The following is an 8,822-nucleotide window of genomic DNA, read 5'->3' as shown; positions in this document are numbered from 1 at the left end:
TAGGGGGGAATATTTACCTATAGAAGAATAAGGATAAGAATAATATCAGACTTTTCTTCAGAAACCATGCAAGGAAGAAGAGAGTGGAGTGAAGTATTTAAAATATATATTTTTTAAAGCACCAATCAAAAACTCTGTATCCAGTAAACATTTCTCTTTCAAAAGGAAAGGAGAAGTAAAGACTTCCTCAAACAAAAATTGAGAGAGTTTGTCACTGGTAGATCTGCTGTGCAGGAAATGTTAAAAGTTCTTCAGAGAGAAGGAAATGATATAGGTTAGAAACTCATATGAACAAAAAGCAAGGAAGAGCATTATAGAAGGAATAAATAAAGGTAAAACATTTTTTAAATTTTTCTTATACTTAGTTGATCTAACAGATAACAATTTATTCAAAATAATAATACCAATAATGTATTCAGTGATGATAGCTTAAAGTTAAGTGAAATGATTGACTGCTATGGTATAAGAGTGAAAGACAAAGAAAGAACAAGGGGAACAAATAGAAAATAGTTCAAATAAAATGGATAGTAAACCAGCTATAATAATCAATAATCACTTTAAATTTTAATGTTCCAAATGCATCAAATAAAAGACAGACTGTCAGAAGGTATATTTTTTAAAAAAGCCCCAAGTATATGTTGTCTTCAAGAAACTCATTTTAAATATAAAGACACATTGAAAATAAAGGTATGGAAAAAGACTTACCATGCTGATACTCATCAACGGAAAGCTGGAGTAGCTACGTTACCTTCAGACAAAACAGACTTCAAAGAAAGGAAAATTATCAGGGACCAACAGGGGTATTACAGAGTGATAATGAGATCAATTATCAAGACATCTTCGCTTTTCAAATCAGTGGCTATTTGGTTGTGAACAGGATGATGGGGGTGGTTATGATAAAGGATACAAAAGAGGAACTGATTATAAAAAGTTCACAAGGAAACTTTTAGGGATGATGGACATGTTCACTCTCTTGACTGTGGTGAAGGTTTTATGGGCGTATAACTATGTCAAAACTTGTCAAATCGTATACTTTAAATATGTGCAGTATGTCAATTACAATTCAGTAACACTGTTTAAAATGTTTTTGAAAATGTATGCCATCATTATCCTGCTCTGACTCAAAGTCATTTTCTTTTTCACAGTTAAAGAATTTGGAGAACAGGAGAGGTTAAGTAACTTGTCCAAGATCACACGGCTAGTAAGTAGCTGTGTCAGGATTTGAAGTTAATTTGACTCTAACATCCATGCTTTCAACCACTTTGCCCTAGAGAATTAACCGAGGCCTGTGTCTCCATTTCCAGCTGTGGAGCTGACACGGACGGGGCGCTCAGTGAGTGTTGGCTGCTGTTGAAGTAGGACAGGCACACCTTCACACAATTCAGAGAGAAAAATTCTAGGAAAAACCAGAGGTATCTCAGTGTCACAGAAACCAGCTTTCATCTGTGCATGTGTAATGGGGGTGTGATAGGGACAGTCTGTGTGTATCAAATTTGAGTCTCTGGGATCTGAAATTGGGCTCTTCCCTTATAGCCTCCCTGGGCCATGCCTCCCCACACTGCCCAGCACCTGGCATCCCCTTCAGAGCTCCCGTTCACACACAGTTGATACTGTAATCAGAAAGCACACCTGACTCAGATCATGAGGAAGAACATGCTTTGTCTCGAGGTGGAAACATGAATTCTAGAGTCAAACACCTGGGATTGATTGACAGTTCCATAGACATGTTAAGATTCGTTGTTCTAATTCTGAGAAGAATGGCATTGGTATTTATATTAGGATCACATGTATTCTATATATAACTTTAGGTAGTCAGCACATTCTAACAAGACTAATTCTTCCAATCCATGAGCAAAGTATACTCTTCCATCTTTTGTATCTTGTTCAATTTCTTTTTCCAATGTCTTATAGTTTCAGAGTACAGGTCTTTCACCTTTTTGGTGAAATTTATTGCTGACTATTTTATACTTTTTTATATAATTGTAAATGGGGTTGTTTTCTTAATTTCTTCTCCTGATCATTCATTATTGATGTATATAAATGCAACAGATTTCTGTATATTGATTCTGTATCCTGCAACTTTACTGAAATTACTTATTCTAATCGTTCTTTGGTGGAGTCTTTAGGGTTTTCTATATACAGTATCATGACATCTGCCAATAATGGGCGTGTTATTTCCTTTAGATACCTTTTATATATATTTTTTTGTCTTGTTTGATCGCTGTGGCTAGGACTTCTAAAGCTATGTTGAATGTAATTGATGATAGTGGGCACCCTAGTCTTGTTTCCTGAGTGAGTTTTAAATGATATAAAATGTGTGGACTATCTTGCACAGGAAATGGCACCTACCACATGCACAATAGATGGTGGTTGCTGTTATCAGCACGACCCTTTAATACAGTTCCTCATGTTGTGGTGACCCCCAACCATAAAATTATTTTCGTTGCTACTTCATAACTGTAATTTTGCTACTGTTATGAATCACAATGTAAATATCTGATATGCAGGATGTATTTTCATTGTTACAAATTGAACGTAATTAAAGCATAGTGATTAATCACAAAAACAATATGTAATTATATATGTGTTTTTGATGGTCTTAGGTGACCCCTGTGAAAGGGTCATTCGACCCCCAAAGGGGTTGCAACCCACAGGTTGAGAACAGCTGGTTTAGGCTGAGAGAAGTGAGAATGCATCCCACAAACCACCAATAACATACATCTTTCCATGTAAAATAGTCTTGTTACCCACTTTCAGCTTGCCAATTGAACATTACTTTAGGACTGACTTATGCAACTTACTTATGCACAGGTTAACATGAGAGTTGGGTATTAAAAGAAAACATATCTACTAGATGCAAATTAAATAATCTTATCCATGCATGCCTATCTAGGTCTTCCTCACCTTCATGAACTGCCCAGGTCCTTCTGGGGGTCCCCAGCAAATGCTCAGCCTTCTGACCCAGCACAAGGGTCCATTGATTTGCTAATACCTTCCTGTTACTTTGAAAATACTCATCATCGTTCAAGCCTCAGTTCCCTGGATGCCTTCTGAGCTCCTGACTTCTGCATGTTTTCTCTGTCACCAGGTCCTAAACTGAATCCACAAAATGGGAGACGCTATTTGCTCTGATTTCGAAGCTCTGGTTTTCTTCCCGCCTGATGCTTACTTTTCATTTGACTTGTTACAAAAAGAGAAGGGAAAGGGCTCTAGATTTCTTGAAGGGATCAGACGCTTTTACCTTCGAAACGCCTTTTATAATGTCAATATTTTAAAACTATCTAAACAGAGCAGATTTTTAAGCAAGCTTACAGATTAGGATCTTTGCAATATGTCACAGCTAAATGTCAGAACTGGGTAATGTCAACATTAATCAAAATGGCCAGGTGAGAATTGAAATGATGTAGGAACTACTCGGGTCCCTAACATTCAGAACGTAATATTGTACTAGCAAATGTCAAAGTTAACTATGTTAGCCAACTAAACAGGGAACTTCCTGAGCATATGTTGGAGGTGAGCTGATCAGCATTGATATTAATCACACTTTGGACAATAGACAATCTATAAACACCCACTTGGTATCAAGGGAGAAAATTGATTTTATTTTCTTCTATTGCTACTGAAACCTTATCCCTATTTCTTGCCATATTTTGTTTTGTTTTTTTAAATTAAATCTTTATTGTTCAGATTATTACAGTTGTTCCTCTTTTTTCCCACATAGCTCCCCTCCACCCAGTTCCCACCCCACCCTCTGCCCTTACCACCCCCCTGCCACTGTCTTCATCCATAGGTGTACAATTTTTGTCCAGTCTCTTCCTGCACCCCCCACACCCCTTTCCCCCCTGAGTATAGTCAGTCCACTCCCTTTCTATGCCCCTGATTCTATTATATTCACCAGTTTATTCTGTTAATCAGATTATTTATTCACTTGATTTTTAGATTCACTTGTTGATAGATGTGTATTTGTTGTTCATAATTTGTATCTTTACCGTTTTCTTCTTCTTCCTCTTCTTAAAGGATACTTTTCAGCATTTCATATAATACTGGTTTGGTGGTGATGAATTCCTTTAGCTTTTTCTTATCTGTGAAGCTCTTTATCTAACCTTCAATTCTGAATGATAGCTTTGCTGGGTAAAGTAATCTTGGTTGTAGGTTCTTGGTATTCATCACTTTGAATATTTCTTGCCATTCCCTTCTGGCCTGCAAAGTTTCTGTTGAGAAATCAGCTGATAGTCGTATGGGTACTCCCTTGTAGGTAACTGACTGTTTTTCTCTTGCTGCTTTTAAGATTCTCTCTTTGTCTTTTGCTCTTGGCATTTTAATTATGATGTGTCTTGGTGTGGTCCTCTTTGGATTCCTTTTGTTTGGGGTTCTCTGTGCTTCCTTAACTTGTAAGCCTTTTTCTTTCACCAGGTAGGGGAAGTTTTCTGTCATTATTTCTTCAGATAGGTTTTCAATATCTTGCTCTCTCCCTTATTCTGGCACCCCTATAATTTGGATGTTGGTACTCTTGAAGCTGTCCCAGAGGCTCCTTACACTATCTTTGTATTTTTGGATTCTTTTTTCTTTTTGTTTTTCCGGTTGGGTGTTTTTGCTTCTTCGTATTTCAAATCTTTGACTTGATTCTTGTGATCCTCTAGTCTGCTGTTGGAACTCTGTATAATGTTATTTCAGTCAGTGTATGCTTAATTTCTAGTTGGTCCTTTTTCATAACCTCAAGGGTCTCACTAGATTTCTTGAGGGTCTCACTAAATTTATCGGCTGTCTCACTAGACTTATTGAGGGTCTTACTAAATTTATCAGCGGTTTCTAGAAAATTCTTGAAAAACCTTATAACTGTGGTTTTGAACTCTATATCCAGTCATTTGCTTTCCTCCATTTCTGTCATTTGTGACCTGTTTCTTTGTCTCCACATTTTGGCGGCTTCCTTGTGTTGATAGAGTGGCTTTCTGTGCTAGGTGTCCTATAGGGTCCAGTGGCTCAGCCTCCCCAATTACCTGAGGTGGACACTCTTGATGCACCCCTTTGTGGGCTTTGTGCACAGTCTTGTTGTAGTTAAGCCTTGATTGTTGTAGGTATCACTGGGAGGAATTGACCTCCAGGCCAATTGGCTGTGAGAATCAGCTGTGTCTGCAGTGGGAGAACTTCTGTGCTGGAGACACCCTTCTGGGGCAAGACTTGCTTCAATGGGGCTTTGGTGCTCACTGAGTCTGCCCCCTGAGTGTGTCCCTTATGGATCTAAGGAGTTGTAATCTGGATGGTCCCACTCTGACTACTGGGTACACTGGCTCTGGGATCTCTAAGGAGGTGCTAATTTAGCCTCAGCCTGAGGCTACCCAGCAGGAGCTATGGAGAGATCTGCAGATTCCTCTTCTTTGTTTGGGGTTTGGAGGTGCCCAGATGAGGCCCAGCTGTGAAGCAATGCAAGCTGCTGTGGGGCCTTGGGCCTTCTTTTGGATGTTCTGGGTCTCTCTGACCCAGCTGCAGTTTGTTAGGTAATTTTCAGATTGCAAAGGGCCAGGCCTTTCATATGCAAAAGCCTCTGCGCACAGCTTGGGTGGGGCGGGTCTCAGGGGATCAACAGGTTGGAGCAAGCAGCTATAGCTGCTCCTCAGTCCTACCCTAAGAGGCCCCGTGTCTCAGTGTCCCAGTAATCACTGCAAGCACCTCTGAGAGAAAGCTGACCTTGAGTTCCATCTTATGCCAGACAGTCCAGTTTCTCCCTGTATGAGTCTGGATCCCTAGAGACTCACCCAAAACTGGAGTCCAGGGCCATCGGGAGCTTGAGACTCCCTCCCGATTGTAAAAGACAACCATGTCCTCAGTTGCCAGCCCTTTCCACGTGTGCCTCCATACCTCTGCACTTTACTTCCTCACCTCCTCTGAGTCTCAGTGTGCTTTTCTCTTTCCTTCTAGTTGTAGAATTTCCACTCAGCCAGCCTTCCTGTGGTTCTGGATGATGTCGTTTTGTCTTTTAGTTGTATTTTTGAAGTTGTTGTGCGAGGCAGCAATTTCCGGTGTTTACCTATGCCGCCATCTTGGTTTCTCCTTGCCATATTTGAAATAAGTTCATTGACTATGTTCTATCCATACCTTGTACATACTTCTATGGTGGAATTTACTGCCATTTATTGTAATTATTTGCTATCTATCTCTTACCCACACTAGCCTATAATATTCTTGAATTCAGGGATTGTGGTTACCACTATCTACCAGTCCTGAAATGGAATAAAGCAGAGGCTTAAAAGTAAATATATATATATATATATATATATATATATATATATATATATATATATATAAATTTGGACTTAAATTCTGGCTCTAGAACTTACTTACTGTGTCATCATGAGCAAGTTTCTTAACTTCTCTGAGCCCCCTAATACTCATCTGTAAAACAGGAATTTTAATACCTAGAAGAGTTGATTAGAGTGAAATGATGTAACTTACTATATTATAAAGGTTCTTTGGTTAGAAACAACAGGAAGAAACTGTATCATTAAGATTCTTTGGTTATAAGCAACAGAGATAAACTCTGGCTAACTTGAGAAAAAAAGAACATGACAACTAGATGCAATGTGTAATCTGGGATTGGATTCAGGATCGAGGGGACAATTGATATAAATGACATTATTGGGAATATTTGTGTAACCAGAAAAATGGACTGTGTCTTATAAAATAGTATTAGTTCATCTTAAAATTTCTGAATTTTATCATTATGCTATGGTTATATAAAAGAATATCCTCGATCTAAGACGGCAACTGTGGAAGCAGAAACCACCCCTACTCCTAATCCCCTGCCTACAGAAGAAGAGAAAACAGAATCTAACCAGGAGGTTGCTAACCCCGGACACTATATTAAACATCCTTTACAGAACAGATGGGCACTCTGGTTTTTTAAAAATGATAAAAGCAAAACGTGGCAAGCAAACCTTTGGCTGATCTCTGAGTTTGATACTGCTGAAGACTTTTGGGCTCTGTACAACCATATCCAGTTATCTAGCAATTTAATGCCTGGCTGTGACTACTCACTCTTTTAGGATGGTATTAAACCTATGTGGGAAGATGAGAAAAATAAATGAGGAAGACGATGGCTAATTACATTGAACAAACAGCAGAGACGAAGTGAACTCGATCGCTTTTGGCTATCGACACTGCTATGCCTTATTGGAGAATCTTTTGATGACTACAGTGATGATGTATGTGGAGCCATTGTTAATGTTAGAGTGAAGGGTGATAAGATAGCAATATGGACTACTGAATGTGAAAACAGAGATGCTGTTACACATATGGAGAGGGTATACATACTATACAAGGAAAGGTTAGGACTTCCTCCAAAGACAGTGATTGGTTATCAGTCCCCATGCAGACATAGCTACTAAGAGCAGCTCCTCCACTAAAAATAGGTTTGTTGTTTAAGAAAACACCTTCTGAGTATTCTCATAGGAGACTTCGTCAAGCAATCAAGATTTGGGAGCTGAACCAAAGCCTCTTCAAAAGCAGAGTGGACTGCATTTAAACTTGATTTCCATCTAAGTGTTGCAAAGATATAAGAGAAGTCTCATTCACCTCTGTCTTGTACTTCTGTGTTCACTTTTTTTTTGTGTGTGTGGCTAGAATATCCACTTATCCAATCAAAGAATTACAGTACGTATCATCCCCAGAACCCAGAATCCATTAATGTGTTTCTGGCCCACTCTGTAATAGTTTAGAAGAATTATTATTACAAACATATTTTACCCATCCACAATGTTAAAAAAGAACTTGCATTTCTATACCTTACGGGAGAAGAATTCTGTTTATGTCCCATGGTATGCAGGAGCATGTTTTGCCGGTTTGAACGAGTACGACGCATATAGTTTTCTAGCAATTTTCTTTGTTTCCTTTTACAGCATTGTCTTTGCTGTACTCTTGCTGGCAGCCACTAGATTTTAATTTATTTGTTTCCCTACTTGATGACATTAGTGATTCTGATTTCACTTTTTCATTTGTTTTGCTTTTGGTTTTTTCCTCATGTAATATTGGTGAAGGATCCAGGACTATGACACAAAGGTAGAATAAACATTAATTTGGGGCATTCTTCGGTAATTTTTTGGGTTTTTTTTGTAACTACAAAGCTTTGCTACAAATTTATGCATTTCATTCAAATCAGTGATCTATGTTTGTGTGACTTCCTAGATATAATTGTGGATTATAAAAAATGTAAGATCATAATTACATTCCTAATTAGAATTAGTCTGCCTGTTTTTGTATCTTTATGCTGTATCTTAACACTTTGTATCACTTAGGTTATTTTGCTTTGGTTAAAACATGGCTCAGGTAGAAAAGCGGTCCCATTCATATTAAGACAGTGTACAAAACTGTAAGTAAAATGTGTGCAGTGAACTGTCTTCTAGACAGCTAGATTTGTCCTTTTATTCTCCACCGCTGTAGAAGGAATTTGTAATTCTTATTGCCAGCCAGTCTCTACTGTGTCCTCCTGTAGTGTCTTTCACGTGAGCAGCGTAAGTTGGGAGCACTAGTTTGATTATGTTCATTACAAATTTTAATAAATTGAATAGGTAGCATCAGATACATGAAATTTTTTAAAAAAAGAATATCCTTATTTTTAGGAAATATATAATGTAGGATTTGGGAGGAAAGGTGCATGTTGTCTAAAATTCTCAAATGGCTCAGGAAAAAAAAATTATACAAATAGAATATGTACATATGTATAATGTATATAATACATATGTATAACCCACGTAATATGGAGAGAAAGAGAGATTTTAAAAACAATAAGTTAAACATGGTAAAATAGTAACAATTAGTGAATCCAAGTA

General features: G+C 38.0%; 1 pseudogene across 1 annotated transcript; it reads left to right on the top strand.

Annotated features, from left to right (window-relative positions):
- The first annotated feature begins 7,010 nt into the window (after nt 1–7,010).
- Nucleotides 7,011–7,419, top strand: LOC308523988 (eukaryotic translation initiation factor 4E-like; annotated as a pseudogene). The gene has a single exon. The product of its transcript is annotated as a eukaryotic translation initiation factor 4E-like (transcript).
- The last annotated feature ends 1,403 nt before the right edge of the window (nt 7,420–8,822 follow it).

The sequence above is a fragment of the Myotis nattereri genome (assembly GCF_964212035.1).
Source record: "Myotis nattereri genome assembly, chromosome: 9".
Classification (NCBI taxonomy): domain Eukaryota; kingdom Metazoa; phylum Chordata; class Mammalia; order Chiroptera; family Vespertilionidae; genus Myotis; species Myotis nattereri.
Note: the sequence above shows the minus strand (reverse complement) of the source record. Positions and strands in the feature narration are given on the sequence as shown.